Source organism: Mytilus edulis, chromosome 5 (genome assembly GCF_963676685.1).
Source record: "Mytilus edulis chromosome 5, xbMytEdul2.2, whole genome shotgun sequence".
In the NCBI taxonomy this organism is placed as follows: Eukaryota; Metazoa; Mollusca; class Bivalvia; order Mytilida; family Mytilidae; genus Mytilus; species Mytilus edulis.
The window spans coordinates 60,911,785-60,932,288 of record NC_092348.1 but is presented as its reverse complement, the minus strand read 5'-3'; the positions used below and the strand labels follow the sequence as shown (position 1 = coordinate 60,932,288).

At 34.2% G+C, this 20,504-nt stretch overlaps 1 pseudogene; it reads left to right on the top strand.

Annotated features, from left to right (window-relative positions):
- The first annotated feature begins 3,962 nt into the window (after window positions 1-3,962).
- On the top strand, window positions 3,963-13,944 carry LOC139524123 (uncharacterized; annotated as a pseudogene).
- The last annotated feature ends 6,560 nt before the right edge of the window (window positions 13,945-20,504 follow it).

Here is a 20,504-nt window from a genome sequence, read left to right as displayed (position 1 = left end):
GAAATTATACCACAAGTTTCCATACTACGAAGGGATGGTTACGGGGGCTTATGGCTCAAATCATTTAGCAATTAGGGGCAAAAAAGGGGGAAACAAGGGTTTTTCTGGGTAAAGGACAATTTAGACCATTTAAAGCAGTGTAAGGGAGGTAATCCAATTACAATTCAAAGAATCTGTTATATATGTTTGATTACCTCCCTTACACTCCCTGAGCATTATGTATTAAGAAATGATGATTGTCTATAAATGTGTAGCTGTAAATTAATTTTGAGAGGTTACTATTAATTAATATTAATTTTAACCATGACTGTATGTCATTTTATATCTTAATATGTTATGATGTATTTAATTAGTTATCAAAGGTACCAGGATTATAATTTAAAACGCCAGACGCGTGTTTCGTCTACACAAGACTCGTCAGTGACGCTCATATCAAAATAGTTGTAAAGCCAAACAAGTACAAAGTTGAAGAGCACTGAGGACCAAAAATTCCCCAAAGTTGTGCCAAATACGGCTAAGGTAATCTATTCCTGGGATCAAAAAATCCTTATGTAGTTTTTCGAAAAAATCAAAGTTTTGTAACAGGAAATTTATAAAAATGACCATATAATTGATATTCATGTCAACACCAAAGTGCTGACTACTGGGCTGGTGATACCCTCGGGGACGAAACGTCTACCAGCAGTGGCATCGACCCAGTGGTGTAAATAGTTATCAAAGGTACCAGGATTATAATTTGAAACGCCAGACGCGCGTTTCGTCTACATAAGACTCATCAGTAACGCTCAGATCAAAATAGTTGTAAAGCCAAACAAGTATAAAGTTGAAGAGCACTGAGGACCAAAAATTCCAAAAAGTTGTGCCAAATACGGCTAAGGTAATCTATTCCTGGGATAAGAAAATCCTTAGTTTTTCGAAAAATTCAAAGTTGTGTAACAGGTAATTCATAAAAATGACCATAATTGATATTCATGTCAACATCGAAGTGCTGGCTACTGGGCTGGTGATGAGTAGTTATTGTGGCCAACTCCATTAGAAATTTGAATTGAGATTATTTTTGGAATAAGGGAAAGAGGGAGGTGGGTGTAAAATATTTCTCATTTTTCAGATTTCAGAAATTAAAAAGAATTTTCTTCAAAGATTTTTGGGGGAGATTAATATTCAACAGCAAAGTGTATTGCTCAAAAGCGCAATATTTTTTTTAGTTTATTAGACGACATTCATTCTGTGTCAGAAACCTTTTCTGTGTCAACTATTTAATCACAATCCAAATTCAGAGCTGTGGCAATCTTGAATGGTGTGTCAATACTTGCCGCAACTGTTCAGGGTTCGACCTCTGCGGTCGTATAAAGCTGTGCACTGCGGATCATCTGGTTTTTATTTGTTTTTAATCTTTTACAAAATCTTCTCCTCTGAAACTACTAGACCAAATTTAACCATACTTGGCCACAATCATTACTAGGGTATATAGTTTTTAAAATATATTTAATGACCCCGAGTGCCAACCATGATGGCCGATATGGCTGAAAATAGAACATATGGTAAAATGCAGATTTTTGGCTTACATCTCTGAAACTAAAGTATTTAGAGCAAATCAGACATGGGTAAAAATGTTCATCAGGTTAAGATCTATCTGTCCTGAAATTTTCAAATAAATCAGACAAGTCGTTGTAGGGTTGCTGCCTCTGAATTGGTATTTTTAAGGAAATTTTGCAGTTTTTGGTTATTATCTTGAATACTAAATTATAGATAGATATAAACTGTAAACATCAATAATGTTCAGCAAAGTAGGATCTTCAAATAAGTCAGCTTGACCAAAATGGTCAATTGACCTCATAAGGAGTTGCCCTTTAAAATCAAATTTTTACAAAATATAAAAAAGATGTGGTATGATTGCCAATGAGACAACTATCCACAAAAGACCAAAATGACACAGACATTAACAACTATAGGTCACCGTACGGCCTTCAACAATGAGCAAAGCCCATACCGCATAGTCAGCTATAATAGGCCCCGATAAGACAATGTAAAACAATTCAAACGAGAAAACTAACGGCCTTATATGACTTATATATGTAAAAAAATGAAAAGTCTTCTATAACAACTGAGAAAAATTTAAGCAAACTTGGCCACAATCAGCACTGTGATATCTAGTTTAAAAAATGTGTCCGATGACCCTGCCTGCCAATCAATATGGCAGACATGGTTAAAAATAAAACTTAGGGGGAAAATGCAGTTTTTTTTTCATTTTTATCTCTAAACCTAAAGCAAAAGTATTACGAAATATTTCATGCATCAATTGATTTTTTTTTAATTTACTGCAAACATTAACCGTTTTCACAAATCAGTTTCAAATGCTTGTAATGCGGTAATCTTGATGATAAATGATGAACAAATCACGTGGGGTTGTTATTTAATACAAGACGCATTTGGAGTATTTAGTCAAATAGATTCTTTGATTGGCGACTTGCCAGAGGAAAGTAAACGATGGTGTTCCTGCTCCGTTCATCCAGAGACATATAATACATATATTATATGTCTATATGTCTCTGGTTCATCTAATAACCGCACGCTTTGCCAAAAAAAAAAACCAAAAAAAACGAAAAAGTATTGCCTATAAACTAGTTTACGCCCGCCACAACCTGTATTTGACTGTCCCAGAATGTGATAGTCTCGATCATCCAGACGCTCCATATGCATATGTAGTGTTGGCTGTAAGAACGATAACTCTGGTGCATCGAGACTAAGAATGTGACTGTCCCAAGTTTAGGAACCTGTAATTTAGTGGTGATGGTTGTTTGTTGTGTTACATTTGTTTTTCGTTCATTATTTTGTACATAAATAATACCGTTTATTTTCTCGTTTGAATTGTTTTACATTTGTCATTTCGAGGCTAAAAGTACATAAAACACATGAACACAAAACTGGAGTAAACTCAGGTGCATTTAAAAGGTGAGCGTTTCCTGCTCAATTCAGATAGAACAATCAATTACCTTAAGGTTCATCATAAGGAATTGAAAAATATGGCCGTGTTTACACCTCCAAAATTACTATGAGTACAGACAAACTGGTACATCCAGGAAAGTTTTAAGGCATGGCAGGAACAAGATATATAAAAGTTATATGAAGTCTACGTTTCAGAAAATTAAAACCTTACCTGGATTTTGATGTTCATTTTTTTCCAGTCTGCAGAAGATAGCAAAATAAACAAACACCCGAGTTTCATTTGATACGGTCCACTAAGTTACACAGTTTAAACCTGTTAAATCACCTATTGTTTACAGGTGTCTATTGTCCATCTATTGTCCATTTAAATCAATACTACTCACAACATTGATTATATGAGGGGAGCTTCTCAATCGTTTTCACTACTTAGTTAATTTTTGCACCTTCTGCAGGAACGAAAAAAAATGAATAGCAAAATCTAGAAAAGTTTATAATTTTCTAAAACACAAAATGCATTTAAAATTTATATATCTAGTTCCTGCCATCCCTAAAAACTGTTGCAGGTGTATAGGTTAGTCTGTACTCAGAGTAAAATCTGGGGTGTAAATACGGCCATTTTAGCCAAAAGGTTATGATGAACCTTAACATGTTGTTTTTTTTATTTTTCAATATGATTTTTAAGTGCTATTTAAGTTTTACAACACTGATATCTGTTATGAAATCAAAGTTTGTGTTAACTATTATCAGAACTTAATTTTGCTTTTTTCTGTTTTTGCCAAAATCGAAAAACGAGAAACACTTATGAACTACATCAACAAACGATAACTGTATATATCTATAAACAAATACACGTACACGTGCTTAAAATACATGAATCACATGGTCCATCATGTGTATTTGTTGATGTCTTTTAACAAAACATTTACCATTGTCCCGAATTAAACCCTACTATTGTTATACCGGTATAACAGGTTTAAAGTTAAAACTTATGCTGCACGATTTTTAAACGCGGGAAAGTTTTCTTTTGTTTAATTCGGTATATATAACATTGAATCTCACATTTGAAATTCATTTGAATTGGGGGAGACGCAGCTTTATTTGCAAACGAACCAACGAACGTTTGAAATTTAAAGTTGTCTTGGCAAACAGAAAACAGAATGGTGAAGATTAGCATGGGTAATTACGAAAATAGACTTTTTAATTTGTATCCATGTGATAGTTTTCGCTTTTTACAAGTGAATTTAATAGTTCGTTCTTATATTGTTCTTTTACACTATGCTTCCTGTTTAGGGGAGGGTTGAAATCCCGCTTAGGCAGTAACCATTTGATTTTCGGGGGGGGGGGGGGGGGGGGGGGCTATGGGTTTTTTTTTCTGGACAAATTTTTCTTTTTCGCCTACGCCGAAAAACAAGCTATTTTTTTCGCGACAGGTCAAAAACAATTTTTTTCTTTCAATTTTAGCATTACATATAGTGGCAGCTGAGGGTGAAACAAACAATTTTTTTTTCTCAGAATCAAAAACAAATTATTTTTTTCTCAAAAAACTGGAAACGAACTTTTTTTTCCAAAAAAAAACCATAGCCCCCCCCCCCCCCCCCTCAGAAAATCAAATGGTTGCTGCCTTACATGTTTAACCCGCCATATTATGTTTGCATGTGCCTGTCCCAAGTTAGGAGCCTGTAATTCAGTGGTTGCCATTTGTTGCTGTGTTACATATTTATTTTTGTAATAATTTTTTGTACATTTAAGATTTATGTACCATTGTGTATATTCAGCAGTAATATATGAAAAATTTATAGAAAATGTACCGCCTTTCACTTTGTACTTCCATATTTGGCAATTCGGTGCTTAAACGGTAGAGAATTATTGCATTCAGCGCCAGCAATGATTTCCTTGGAACAAGTTTACAACTCTCGAGGCCTGTTTTTTTTTATACTCAAACTAGACTAGTAACTGGTTAAAATCAACATGCATTAACATATTATAGCTTAAACCTTAAACACGTTAAAAGGGAGAACAAAAACGCAACGGTTAAAGAAAATGTTTAGGCTATAAACCATTTTGAAAATATACTGAGTGCCAATGAAAACGCAACACTTTTGTTTTTCAAAAAAGTCCGATAATTTTTATTTATTTTATATTAGAACTTTGTAAAGTTGGTTGGAAATGACTTTAAAGACAATTGTCGACAACTTTACGGTTGGGTAATTTTTGGAACAAATGCGAAGTAAGGGTTATTTTGAACGGACATAAACCGAGTTCACCGCTTTTCAATATACGCACCATTTTCACGATTTTGTCATTTAAATCTTGGCTAATGTCATGAATTTTCCCGCCCTTATTGTAAGGAAACTGAAATAAACATCTGAGTAAATGCCAGGACTTTCTGACAACCAGCGACATGCAGTTTCCGGCATGATCCAATGAAGCCTTTCACAGCATACAATTTCGAGAAGACTGTAGCCTCTACAATAACCAAAATCATCCACAAATTCAACAAAAATGGATCAGTTAATGATAAGCCACATCCCGGGGTTCAAAAAGCAAGAAACACTCAGCAAAACCGATACATTTGGTCTTTAACATATCCGATATCGACTCTGATGGATGTCCAAAGGTCACGAGAGTTCAATGGTAGTCACGGTAGATTCTCTGAAGCAATTTCAGTAAAGCACCATTTGCGCAGAAATTCAACAGTTAAAGAGCACCACAGCCGACATCTTAACGGCCGTGTGGCGTAAACATCGAATTCTGTAGACCAAAAATCATTCATTATGTACCAAAAATCGTCAGTGGTGGTTACATACACGTTTGGCACCCGCCTTGGCCAAAAGTCATGCGTTTCGCCAGATTTAGGTCCGATAGAGCAAATTTTGCATCAGATTTGACATGGTTTAGACGATGAAAACCACCACCAATATCAAAAAGTCAGCTTGAGTTTGCTTTGCAGGATAAGTGGAATAACATTCCTCGAGATCACATTAAACGTCCGGGATGATCAATTCCGCGGCGCTGTCGAGATTGCGCTGCACAACAGGGTTGTAACATTTTTTGTTAGGACTGTGATTTGATGATTCGACATTGGATGTTTCGTTTATCTATTGCGCCCGAAAGATGACAATGAAACATTTTTGTTTGATATCGATCTATTGTTAGAATTGTTAATTTTCAAGAACAATTCATTTTGAAAGATCATGATTTCTAATATAAATTTTATTTTTCAAAAACCAAGTGTTGCGTTTTCATTGGCACTCAGTATTGGTTAAAACAGAACGAGTTTTTTCTTCAAAAAGTAGTAATTTAAAAGTAGTTTAGCAGTTTTTGAATACTGCACTAAGGCTGTGCTTCGAATGGCCAAGCTATGGAAATGTATTTTCAATGTAAAACTTTTACCGCGAATGACCAGTATAAAGAACTTTAAACTCTTAACTTTGTTAAGGTTCCTTATCGTTATGTAAAAATAATTTAAATATTATTGTAAACATGAACACATGTTCACAATATAACAACAAACCCATGTGCTACCGATAGTTTATAAGTACATAGAGATGGATCATTTTATACATATACCAAGGGGAAACTTCGTGCAAACTTTTATTCTTTTCTTTTTTCATTGCATTCAACAGAAATGAGTTTTGTGGCAAATAGAATAAATAAAATAACGATCTGTAGAAAAAATAAAGCTTTACGAAACAATATATGTATGTACAAAAGGCCCATCTCTATCATTAGTTATCTTTACCGTTTTTATACTATTGTATTTTGTAATTTCGTAATGCACATGGCTACAGAAGAGGTCATTAACCTTAATTATATCGTTAGTTTTCCGCCTTTAAATTGTTTTACATTTGTGATTTCTGAGCCTTCTATATCTGACTATGTGGTATGTGCTTTGTTCATTGTTGAAGACCGTATGGTGATTTCGCCACCCGCTGCAAGGAAACAAAAAAAATTTTTAGTAGATAAATCCACAAATTGTTTTTTTTTTATCTTATCAAGACACAAAATGAAATTTGTATATATCTAGGTGCTGCCATGCTTTAAAACTGCTATCGCTCAGGGTAAAATCAGTGATTATATATTCAAGCCCTAACGAATTATTTCTTAATTAACGGCCTGTTTATCGCGGACTACGCGTTAGACCCCAACATAAACTGTCGCACAAAAAGAAATATTCACATAAACATTTCATCAATATACAAGCAACTACTAATTTGAAATTAGTTGGCTGATTGCAGGATAAAAGCTTATTTTTAACTGACCTGGTCAATTAAGCTTTTCTCATCACTTTGCGTCCGTCGTCGTCTGTCGTAAACTTTTTAAAAAATCTTCTCTGAAACACTTATGTGCCAAATTTAAGCAAACTTTACCACAATCATCATTGGGGTATCTTGATTAAAAGTGTGTCCGATGACCCGACCAACCAAGCAAGATGGCTAAAAATAGAACCTAGGGGTAAAATGTAGATTTTGGCTTATATATATATACACCTGGAAAAAAGTGTTGCAACACCAAATTGAAATTGAAATTAAAAAAACATTTTTTATTTTTTTGTGATATAATTTGGTAAAATAGAACTACTTAAACATTATTTAAGTATCACCTGAGTTTAATCAATAAATATCGACTCGGTAAGTTTTTATTCGCACATGCAGTTACTGTACCCGTAAACAGCAAAACAGATGTTTTCATCCTCATTGTTTTCAACACTTTAAATAACCAAGTTGTTAAAGTTATGTGATTGACACCTTGTAATGGGTCCTCGACAACTCTAAACTGCAGCAAGATGACAGATTATCAGCATGAGAGAAGCAAGGATGTCGCTGTAACAACTGCAATCATTGTTGGTCATCACCATTCCACTATAAGTCGTTTTAAGAATAAAAAATGGCACTAAACGATGTTAAAGATCTTCCGAGATAAAGAAGACCCCCTATACCATTTACTAGGGAAAATCAAGCATAATAAAGGTTGGTCATAAGGAAATCCATTGCATACAATACAATCCCAAAAAGAGAGTGGTGGGCATACAGAAGCCTTTTAGCAAGAACTGTTCGAGATCGACTCATCGCTACTGGTTATCGTGCGATAAGACCATTTCGGAGACCTTTGCTAACGAACAGACACACAGTTTTCCGTATCCAATGCAGTGCAAAGCTCGCTTAAGTTGAAAATTAGCATCGTGGAGGAAGATTCATTGTTCCAATAGAATTCGGGTCATCTTCCTTAGACGGATTGTAGCCCAGATTTGAACCATATCGAGCATATATTGGACACTATTGGGCGGAAAGTGCGCGAAAGGACACCCCAGTTTAAACACATCATGAAATAAACAATGCACTTCATCAGAAATTGTTGCTGCTACCTTAGCAACAAATTAGTGGATTTTTGGCAGGAATCAAAAGACGTTAAGATGCAGTTATCCGTTTGAATGGAGCCTGCGCACAAAGTACTATTTTTTTGGCGTATAACGACCAACCATGATGTGAACAGTCATCTGAAGATTAATTTTGAAATGTCTGACATTGAAAAGTTCGACAACAGCCAAAGTTGTAAAATGCATTTTTTTGCACAAAAAACACTTCATTTTGTTATTAAAATTGTGGTTATGTAAATCATTTTTTTTCAAACATTTTTTGTTCGTTTCAATGCCAATGTTATCATAAACTATGTTTCAATAATATTATACAAATATCTTATTATATATCATCCAACAAAAGAGGCTGATTTTTCAAATTTTGAAAAATCAAGGTGTTGCAATACTTTTTTCCATGTGTATATATCTGAAACCGAAGCATTAGAGCTTTCTTACAAATTGACGAAAGGTACGAACGAACGTAAAGGGAGCACGTATTTCATTTCCACAATAACAGTTAAAAGAGTCTTTGTTTTATCCAGTAAAACAACATTCTTTTCTAAATCAAGTTTATTTTTCAAAAATAATGATATCGTAAATAATACACGATTTTAATATAATCAAACAGAGAAAAATAATGTCAAATACACTTACGTCCGATACGTTACTGACGTAAACCACGAGTACACACATTTCCGCGGGATTTTTTTTAAGCACGAGTTTCACGATTAACATTTCAATGGCATTATTGAAGTACGTTAGTCTAAATTTAACGACAAGATTCAAATCTATTTTTATTTTTTATAGTAAACTTTCAGCAAATTGTCAAAGTTGAATATCGAGATTTGCTAAAATAAATTATGCTACAATGTTTTTAAAAAGAAATGTTAAATAAATCTAGAAAAACAGATTTTGTATATCAAGAAAATAAATCTACAATTTTGTTGATTTTATAATGACGATTTAACAGTACACATGTTTGGAAGATAGACGCAAAGTTGTCACTTATCGTCCAGTGGCTAATATTTCATGAATGTTCAGGACAATAGGCAAAACGTAATTATACACTAAAACAACCCTTCCATTGCTCCGGTGTATCATATATACACATTAAGGGGGGAGCAATGAATATTACCAGGGGAGAGGCAATGATTCAAAAGTTATTAAACGAGCACCAGCATATGGCATAGTTTGAAGATCATCTTATTTTCTTCATTTTCATTTTATTATTTTGAGCGTTGTAAATTTTGAATCAAGGAAGTATTTGTGCTTTGATTTTTCTCATTTTCTGTAAGGGAAAAAGACAATGTATTTGCTTTGACATTTTTTTTTAAGGTTAAACAGTGCAACATTGTAATATTGAAGAGGGCCGGTTTTTAGTCTATTAGGGGAAATGCTTTCGTCTGACTACTCTATATTTAGGATATTTTGAAGTGTTATCTCCTCCGACCTGGTGGTATCTATTATAACCTATCGTACGTCCCGAAATCCTAAATATATCCCAAGAAAAACTCAATTTAATAAGTGTCGTTGCATGTAGGATAATTGTCCGAAGTTCCAAGACTATTATTTAAATATGTCAAAAGAAAGGATCCCTTAAACGAATCTTACGTATGATTCGTCAAGCATACGTACCTTTCGTCAATTTGTAAGAAAGCTCTACTAAGAGCAAATCTGACATGGGGGTAAACGTGTATCAGGTCACGATCTATCGGTCCTGAAATTTTCATACAAATCGGACAATCCGTTGGTGGGTTACTTAGTGCCCCTAAATTGGCCATTTTAAGGAAATTTAGCAGTTTTTGGTTATCTTGAATATTATTATAAATAGAGATAGAATGAAATTCAAAACAGTGTGGCTGTGGCCATTGATTGACACATTAAATTCATCCATTGACTGGGACAATTTAGTGAACGTTTGTATGTAACAACTACTGCTCACTATGTACTTTTTAAAGACACCTAAACTATGGGGTCACCAAAGATTCTCAACACCTTAATAAAGTAATTCGAAAAACTAATCAGAAATAACACTATGTTTTGATTTATATCAATTATATAAATCAAAACATAAAGGTTATTCCTGATTAATTTTTTGAATTATTTTATAATTAAAGGCGTTAAGAAATCTTTGGTGACCCCACAGTTTAAATGTCTATCGATGGTACGTCGTGAACAGTGGTCGTTACAGACAAACGTTCACATAAATTGTCCCAGTCAATGGATGAATTTAATGTGTCAATCAATGGCCACAGCCACACTGTTTTGAATTTCATTCTAAACTGAACAGTGAGAATGTTCAGCAAAGTAAATTCTACAAAAGTCATAAAGACCAAAATGGTCAATTGACCCCTTAAAGGAGCACTAGCTACGAGATGTATAAAAAATCCAATGTCTTTTTTTATTTGCCCAATCAGTAATGAAATGCAAATAGTGAAATAATATTTAGCTTTTAGCAGCCAGTATGGTTCAATTTTGTCAAAATAAGCAAAAAAAACCATTGATTTTGAATTATTCACTTGCAACCCTTATTGAATCCGCATTCATGTGAACTTCAATTTAACCCCTTAGATTGAGATGGATAACACGTGAATTGTATGTGTATAGTTATTTAAATGAAAAGAATGTCAACATTGAAAGTGAAACAAAGGTAAATCATTTGATTGACTGATTCGATCCACAAAATATCATGCTTATGCAGGTAAAACGATGATAAATATTTATTTTTCATCTAGAAAATGAAATTCAATAGACATAAAATAATCCAACAGCACGAGTTTGTTTAATCTATTTATATCTTTGTTTATGTTTACAACGCTTATTTGGTCATCGGATGAAATTAAAGGTCAACTCGATAAATAGTTAGATGGCGTCTTGACTAAATTACACACGAAACGAAGCTACGTCTTTTCATGCACGTTGTTTATTTTAGACTTGATAGTTTGGATGAATGTTTTACATTGTTATAAATAAAATATATGAATTTGATGAAAATCGGTGAACATGAATTTGACAGCTAGTCATTTATTATCCTTTATAGTAACTGTAAATTTTTATAATCTTATAATTACAATATCTTCTCCTCTGAAACTACCAAGACAAATTTAACCATGACCCGACCAAGCAAGATGGCTAAAAATGGAACCTAGGGGTAAAATGTAGATTTTGGCTTATATATATATATATCTGAAACCAAAGCATTTAGAGCAAATCTGACATGGGGGGGGGGGGGGGGGGGGGTAAACGTGTATCAGGTCACGTTCTATCGGTCCTGAAATTTTCATACAAATCGGACAAACCTTGGGCCCTGTATTAGTAATTTTACGGAAAGAAATTTTGCAGTTTTTGGTTATTTATCTTGAATTTTATTACAGATAGTTGATCTCTATGTTCAGCAAAGTAAGATCTCAATCTACAAATAAGCCAAATTGACCCTATTAAGGAGTTATTGCCCTTAGTCAAAAATTTTCATAAATCTTTGTTATCTTTAACAAAAGACTTCTCCTGAAACAACTGAGCCAAATTAGATAAACTTTGTCACAATAATGGTATAGAGTTTTAAAAATGTGCCAAATTAAATAAACTTGGTCACAATAATGGTATCGAGTTTAAAAAATGTGTCTGATGACCCTACATGCCAACCAACTTAGGGGGAAAATGTCTGAAACTAAAGCAAAAGTATAACGGTTGCATTGTTTCATGCATCAATTGTAAATTAAAATATCATTTGAGCGACACAGGCTACTTGGAGCCTCTAGTTTTTGTATGCCCCACCTACGATAGTAGAGGGGCATTATGTTTTCTGGTCTGTGCCTCCGTCCGTCTGTGCGTCCGTGCGTCCGTTCGTCCGTTCAGGTTAAAGTTTTTGGTCAAGGTAGTTTTTGATGAAGCTGAAGTCCAATCAACTAGTAACTTAGTACACTTGTTGCTTATGATATGATCTTTCTAATTTTAAAGCCAAATTAGACTTTTGACCCCAATTTCACGGTCCACTGAACATAGAAAATGAAAGTGGGAGTTTCAGGTTAAAGTTTTTGGTCAAGGTAGTTTTTGATGAAGCTGAAGTCCAATCAATTTGAAACTTAGTACACATGTTCCTTATGATATGATCTTTCTTATTTTAAAACAAAATTAAACTTTTGACCCCATTTTCATGGTCCACTGAACATAGAAATTAAAAGTGCGAGTTTCAGGTTAAAGTTTTTAGTCAAGGTAGTTTTTGATGAAGCTGAAGTCCAATCAACTTGTTTATTCCTAAATCATTTATTCATTTAATCAAATTCATTTTACTTATATCATTTCAGAGTTGGTATCCAAATGGTCTTTCTTGGTAACTCTATTGATGTTATTTTCCTCACCTAGCCACAGCCTTTCTCCGGATCAAAAACAACAAGTTACTGCTGGCCTTGAACTCGGAAAAGGGATAGCGGAAATGCTTGAAAAGAAGGAATTCAGAAACTCTTTAACAAAGATCGCAAAAAATATTGGTCCCTACCTTGGCGCATTGGGTCCATTTATAGGGGTCGTCATGGCGTTCATTCCATCAGAGTCTGATGAGTTGGCTTACATGAAAACTATGATGAGGAATATCGACAATCGTTTGGATCAATTTGATAATCGATTTGACGACGTCGAACGATTGATTCAGTGGAATACCGTTGAAATCAACTTTGGGCAACTAGAACAAAGGATCAAGGCAGTTTCGCACCAGTTAGAATATGTATATTCTGTTCCGTCGGCTGCTGTGCCAAACCGGAAGCTAATATTTATTGATAATTATGATAGTGATTATCAGAATAGTGGCTTAAAATTATATCAAGCCATCGTCGAACAGCATGAAATCCAAAAACAATTAGGTACTCAAGTTTTGAGTTATACCGAAAATGACCGAGCGAAGACGCAAATATTTCTACTCGGTGTAATGCAACTTCTCTTGCAAGCTGTAAAAGTTGAATTGGGCTATCTTCTAGTAAAACAATTTACACACAATGCAAATTTTATGACGGCTGATTGGGAAAATAAAATAAAACAAGTGAAAGTAAAGTTCGATCAAATAGACAACCAGTGCACAAATGCATATCACTCCCAATCCGGAAAGGATATCGACGCATACGCTGCTTCTAATAGTGGTCAGACAAGTAGTCAATTTGCCGCTGGACTATTCAATCTCCTTGCCGGGAAATACTACTGGAGGCACTGGATTGTTCTCGCCTATAACCCCATAAGTGGTAGTAACCTTCATTATGTAGGGGTTAGTGGAGGACACATAAAATTTAGAAAAAATGGAAGAAACATTGTAGTGGGTAGTGTGGACAAGAGCCGTGCAGTCATGGGTAAAACACAAGCTGAGAATAATATGAAGGGTCAAGCCGAGACGAAAAGAGTTTGTAATTTTTGGAATCGATGCTGGTATACACTTAAATCTGCATCAGAAATTTTTAATTCCATAAGTAGAAGCGGTTCCTCATTTTTTAGTGTCGTAAGAAATTCGAATAATGCTAATTTTCATTACCACTCTAGCAGAGCAAAATTCGTCCAAAGATCTTATTTTCATCTCATGATGTGGGGTTGAAAGATTTAAGGTTGAACTCACGGCAAAGTGCTATTGTCACTCCCTGATCAAATAAATATTTAGAATTCAATTTATTGTTTGTTATAACCATGTCCATAATTTTGAAATGACCAGGTATGTTTTGGTATGCATTGCCACGTGTGAATTTACTGAAAAGTTAACATTTCTCGTTTTTTATTGAATTATAAGACCGATGGTTTTCCTGTTTGAACTGTTTAACACGAGTCAGTTTGGGGCACTTCTATAGCTTGCTGTTCAATGTGAGCCAAGACTCACTGTTGATGGTCGTTCTTTGACCTATAATGGTTTACTTTTTACACAACGTTACTTGGATGGAGAATTGTCTCATTGGCACTCATACCCCATCTGATTTCTGTTTGTAGGATATGAAAAAAGGGAGCTGAGTTATGATCGCCAATGAGACAATATCCACTAGTCTACAATACCATTATTTATATTTTTTTAAAATTCTCCTTATATAGTTTTGAAAATTCATTCATAAAATTAGGCTTGTGTACAATAGAATGAAATTCAAAACAGTGTGGCTGTGGCCATTGATTGACACATTAAATTTATCCATTGACTGGGACAATTTACGTGAACGTTTGTCTGTAACGACCAATGCTCACTATGTACTTTTTAAAGACACTTAAACAAGTGAGAGTCCGTAAAAGATATATAAAGAGATGTGATATTATTGCCAATGAGACAACTACCCGCCAGAGTCGAAATGACCTAGATGTATGCAAAAAAAGTTCACAACACGGATTCAACAATGAGCAAAATCCATGCCGTATAGTCGCTGACAGTCAGTCGATCGAGGTTTGTGTTTTCACTTGTTTATAGAAATATGTGGCACAATTGCCAATGAGAACTAAACAACAGAGTCCATGACGATGATTTAAGTAATGGGTTGAGATACTTGTTTATAGAAATATGTGGTACAATTGCCAATGAGAACTAAGCAAGAGTCCATGACGATGATATAAGTAATGGGTTGAGATACCATTTTGGTCAACACAGGCTTGCTCTGTTTGATGGGATGAAGGAATGACAAACAAATATGTATGAATTGAAAACCGTCATTTATTATTTCAGTTCCAAAATGTTCCTATCACTTTCTATCTGCAAAATGAAGCGCCTAATAGAGCTTTCTTACAATTTGACGAAAGGTACGAACGAACGTAAAGGGAGCACGTATTTCATTTCTACAATAACAATTTAGAGTCTTTGTTTTATCCGGTAAAACAGCGTTCTTTTCTAGATCAAATTTATCTTTCAAAAATAAGCATATCGCAAATAATATACGCTTTAAATTAAGAAAACAAAGAAAAATAGTGTCAAATACACTTACGTCCGATACGTTACTTGCGTATAAAACCACGAGTACACGCATTTCTGCGGGAATAGTTTAAGCACGAGTTTCACAATTAAAATTTTAATTGCATTATTGAAGTACGTTAGTCTATATTTAACGACAAGATTCACATTTATTTTTATTTTTTATATTACACTATCAGCAAATTGTCAACGTGGGATATCGAGATTTGCAAAACAATGATGTTTTTTTTTCCTTTTCTTAGTTTTTCAATCGCAATCTATCACACCTTAGGTCACAGTTGTGGCCCTTTCTATAGTACCGCCTAGTTTACCAAAAAATATTTTTTAATAAAAATTAGCATATACTGTAATATACTGTACTCACATCGCCACCGAAAATAATGTACCATTGGCCTGGTTCTCTGTTTCTTTTCTTTGAAATAATATATAACTGCATACTAACATTGAGTTATCTACGTTTGCACTAAAGAAGTACTAGTTGTACATTTGCATTTAGAGTTAACAGAACTAAACATATTATAAAATTAAATGGTCATATTCCAGTTAGTGGAAGTTAGTTTAAAGTTTTAAAAAAACATTTTTTTTCACTTCCCTTCATCCGATAGTTTATTCTAAAAAAAAAATCAAAAATCTTAGAACTTAATGAATGGAACCATTTCTAATAAAATGTGAAGGTTGTTCCCATTGGAACTTTTAAAATACAGCTTGGTTAGTAATGAATAAGTATACGACCGCAATTATTTTTTTTGTAATCGTATAATGATATGATGTCGTCGTCTGCGTCATCAGAATACCCATTTGGTGTCCGGACAATAACTTTAGTTTAAGTGAATGGATCTCTATGAAATTTAAGAAGGTTCAATACCACAAAAGGAAGGTTGGGATTGATTTTTGGGTTATGGTCCCAAAGATTTCGGAATAATAGGCCCAAATAAGCATTGTTGTAGTTTCGAGTCAATAACTTGTGATTAAGTGTATCAAGCCAATTATAAATTTAAATGTGCAGTTATAACCGATTCGATTGGTCATCCTGATCAACATGAAGTTCGATTTGTCATCCTGATCAACATGAAGTTCGATTGGTCATCCTTGTCGACATTAAGTTCGATTGGTCATCCTAATCGACATTAAGTTCGATTGGTCATCCTAATCGACAGTTCGATTGGTCATCCTAATCGACATGAAGTTCGATTGGTCATCCTAATCGACATGAAGTTCGATTGGTCATCCTAATCGACATGAAGTTCGATTGGTCATCCTAATCGACATGAAGTTCGATTGGTCATCCTAATCGACATGAAGTTCGATTGGTCATCCTAATCGACACGAAGTTCGATTGGTCATCCTGATCGACATGAAGTTCGATTGGTCATCCTGATCGACATGAAGTTCGATTGGTCATCCTAATCGACATGAAGTTCGATTGGTCATCCTGATCGATATGAAGCAAAAACGACAAAACAAAAAGTATTAGCATTAACTTAAAGCAAGTACAATTCCAGTAGACTCGCCGTTTGGTGAAGATTATTTTTTCTTAAAATTAAGAATGAAAATGGGGAATGTGTCGATAGACAATACCCTAACCTACGCGCAGAAACAGTCCCAAGGCGACCAATTGGTCTTTCATACAGGGTTTCAACTGCTCCATAAACAAAAATTTGAACTAGTTTGATAAAAATGAACGTCACGCTAAAATCGAAAGGATTTAAATGAACTAAAATTTAAAAAAAACTAAAGTAAAAGACTTTTAAAACAGGCCATTTATCTGCATGTATGCTTCAAAAAGTTAGTTTAGTGTTAATTAAATTTGCACATTTAGATGAAATACCGAATTGTAGTAAACGTCTTATCTATAAAACCATATTAATCCAACATTTTCTACATAAACCTGACTTGGTACAAGCATTTTCATATAACAGTTGTATCCATTCGTTTGTGTTTGGGTTTTTAATATTGCCCGTTGCTTACCATTTATAATTTTCCGCGGAGTTCTGGGTTTTTATTTTTACTATTAAAGAAAGTAAATGATTATATCGTGCAAACATAATGACGATTGTTGACCTTTTTATATTTTTAATTTTATGCCGTTTGGTCATTTAGCTCTTTTTGACCTCTGATGAAGTTGGCTATGTACTGGGCGTTTTTGATGAAGGTTTATACAGAAAAGGGTTTTACAGGCGCATGAAATCAATTAAGTGTTCATTTTTTGAAGGAAATTCAAATGGTGCATTAAAAAACATACCAATTATTTTTAATTTACAGTTCTTCATATGGGATAGTCATACATGCTAATGTAAGATGCCTATTGCTGTTCATGTCCATACATCGAGGTCTAAATTGCAAACAATAAACTTAACATGGTCTTGGGTAAAAATAATGGTACCCGAAAACGAATTTTTATAATGGTTGTCATATTTAGCTCACCTGGCCCGAGGGCCAAGTGAGCTTTTCTCATCACTTTGCGTCTGTCGTCGTCGTCCGTCGTCGTCAACTTTTACAAAAATCTTCTCCTCTGAAACTACTTGGCCACAATCATCATTGGGGTATCTAGTTTAAAAAATTTGTCCGGTGATCCGCATTTAGAAGAATCTAACTGAGAAAAATTGTTTATCAGGTCAAGATCTATCTGCTCTGAAATTTTCAGATGAATCGGAGAACCCGTTGTTGGGTTGCTGCCCCTAAATTGGTAATTTTAAGGAAATTTTGCTCTTTTTGGTTATTATTTTGAATATTATTATAGATAGTGGTAAACTGTGAACAGCAAAATTGTTCAGCAAAGTAAGATCTACAAATTAGTCAACATGATCAAAATGGTCAATTGACCCCTTAAGGAGTTATTGCCCTTTATATTCATTTTTTTACAATTTTTCGTAAATTTTTGTAATCTTTTACAAAAACCTTCTCCTCTGAAAATACTAAGGCAAATTTAACCAAACTTGTCCACAATCATAATTAGGGTATGTAGTTTCAAAAATGTGCCCGATGACCCGGCCAGCCAACCAAGATGGCCGCCATGGCTAAAAATAGAACATAGCGGTAAAATATAGATTTTGGCTTATAACTCTGAAACCAAAGCATTTAGAGCAAATCTGACATCGGTTAAAATGTTTATCAAATCGAGATCTATCTGTCCTGCAATTTTCAGATGAATCGGACAAGCCGTTGTTGGGTTACTACCCCTTAATTGGTAATGTTAAGGAAATTTTGCCGTTTTTGGTTATTATCTTGAATATTATTATAGATAGAGATATATGGGTAAATTCAGTTTAAAATCTCCCATTGACTTTAATGGTAATCTATAGATGGAATTAAATTCATACCTGATTTACCTTTAGAAATTGGAAACTTTCATATAACATTCATGAAAGTACAAATGTAGCCCTATCTTTTGCACTAATAAAAACATAGGGTCATGCGGCATTTTTGGGCATTCACATGGCCTTGTTTACAAACAATGTAGATTCGCACTGAATTCCTATACTGACCCCCATTACTTTTCAACCCTGTAGGAAAAAAATTTAGTACATTCAGCATTTATTTTTTTATTTTTTTCAACTCTAGTTTTGACCCATCTGTCAAAAAATATTTATTACAAACATTATCAACCAATCAGAAGAGCATATGACTTCAGTGTTATACAGAAAGCTCCCCTAAATGGGCGGTCCCTGATGACGTATATTTATTTACTGAATTTCCCCTAAACTGTACAGCAAAGTAAGATCTACAAATAAGTCAAATGACCAAAATGGTCAGTTGATCCCTTCAGGAGTTATTGCCCTTTATAGTCAATTTTACCAATTTTTCTTAAATTTTTGTACCTTTTACAAAAATCTTCTCTGGAACTATTAAGACAAAATGTAACCAAACTTCTCCACAATCGTCATAAGAGTATCTAGTTTAAAAAATGTGTCCGATGACCCTGCCCGCGAACCAAGATGGCAGACATGGCTAAAAATAGTACATAGGGTAAAATGCAGTTTTTGGTTTAATATATCTCTGAAACTGAAGCATTTAGAGCAAATCTGACTGGTGGCAAAATGTTTATCACTTGTAGATATATCTGCCTTGAAATTTTCAGACAAATCCGACAACCAGTTGTTGGGTTGCTGCCCCTGAGTTAGTAATTTTATGGAAATTTTGCAGTTTTTTGCTATTATCTTAGATATCATTATAGTATCTAATGATATCTTATACTATAAATTATGATTTAACCTTATTTTACATGATTTCCAAAGCATTAGTCAATTCAGGTGAGCGACACAGGCTCTTTAGAGCCTCTGCTGTGTTACATAGATATAGGAAGATGTGGTATGAGTGCCAATGAGACAGCTCTCTATCCAAGTTACAATTTATAAAAGTAAATCATTGATGATCAATGTACGGTCTTCAACACGGAGCCTTGGCTCACACCGAACATCAAGCTTAAAAGAGCCACAAAATTACTAATGTACGAAAACAATTTAAATGGGAAACACAACGGTCTAATCTACTAGTCTATATAAAAAAATAGAACCTAGAAATGCGTATGAACCACATCAACAAACGACAACTAGTGAACATCAGATTCCTGACTTGGGACAGGTGCAAACAATTGCGGCGGGTTGTAATGGTACCAAACCCTCACCCTTATCTGAAACAATAGTGTAACATCACGACATAGAAAGACACACTATAATAATCAATTGGAATATATTTGTTTTCGTTCAATTTTTTTTACATTTATTAGGCCATACGTTTTCTTGTTTGAATTGTTTTACATCTGTGACCATGGACCCTTTTATATAGCCGACTATGCTATGTGAGCTTTGCTCATTGTTGAAGACCCTAATTTCCGCACAAAAAAAACAAAAAGAGGTTGATATTTTTAGAGCATTAATTTGCATCTCTGCCCTTGGCGACTGCTGTTGTAGGGAAAACTCCTAAAATTGGCATTATTTTCCTCGAAAAGGGAACGTTAAGTACATTTTTTTTTATGTTCAGGCGTGTTTCAGTTGACTTATTTATCTTTATATTAAAATTCAAAATAGTTTTTGCGTGTAATATACGGTTATTGGTCTCCATCCTCTGAAAACTTTAAGTCTGCCCTTTCACGAAATATTTCATCAGATTTTTTTCTTTTAGTGGTTTTGTAATTTCGAAAGTTCCCCTAGACAACCAAAAAAAACAGTAGTTTTAAGTCGACTAAAGGCCTAAACGTTCATCAAATTATACTTGATAGCTAGAAGATACGTTTGTCTTTTAACAAAACTAATAAATGAACGTAATGATGCTTTGTGGATACTTTATCGG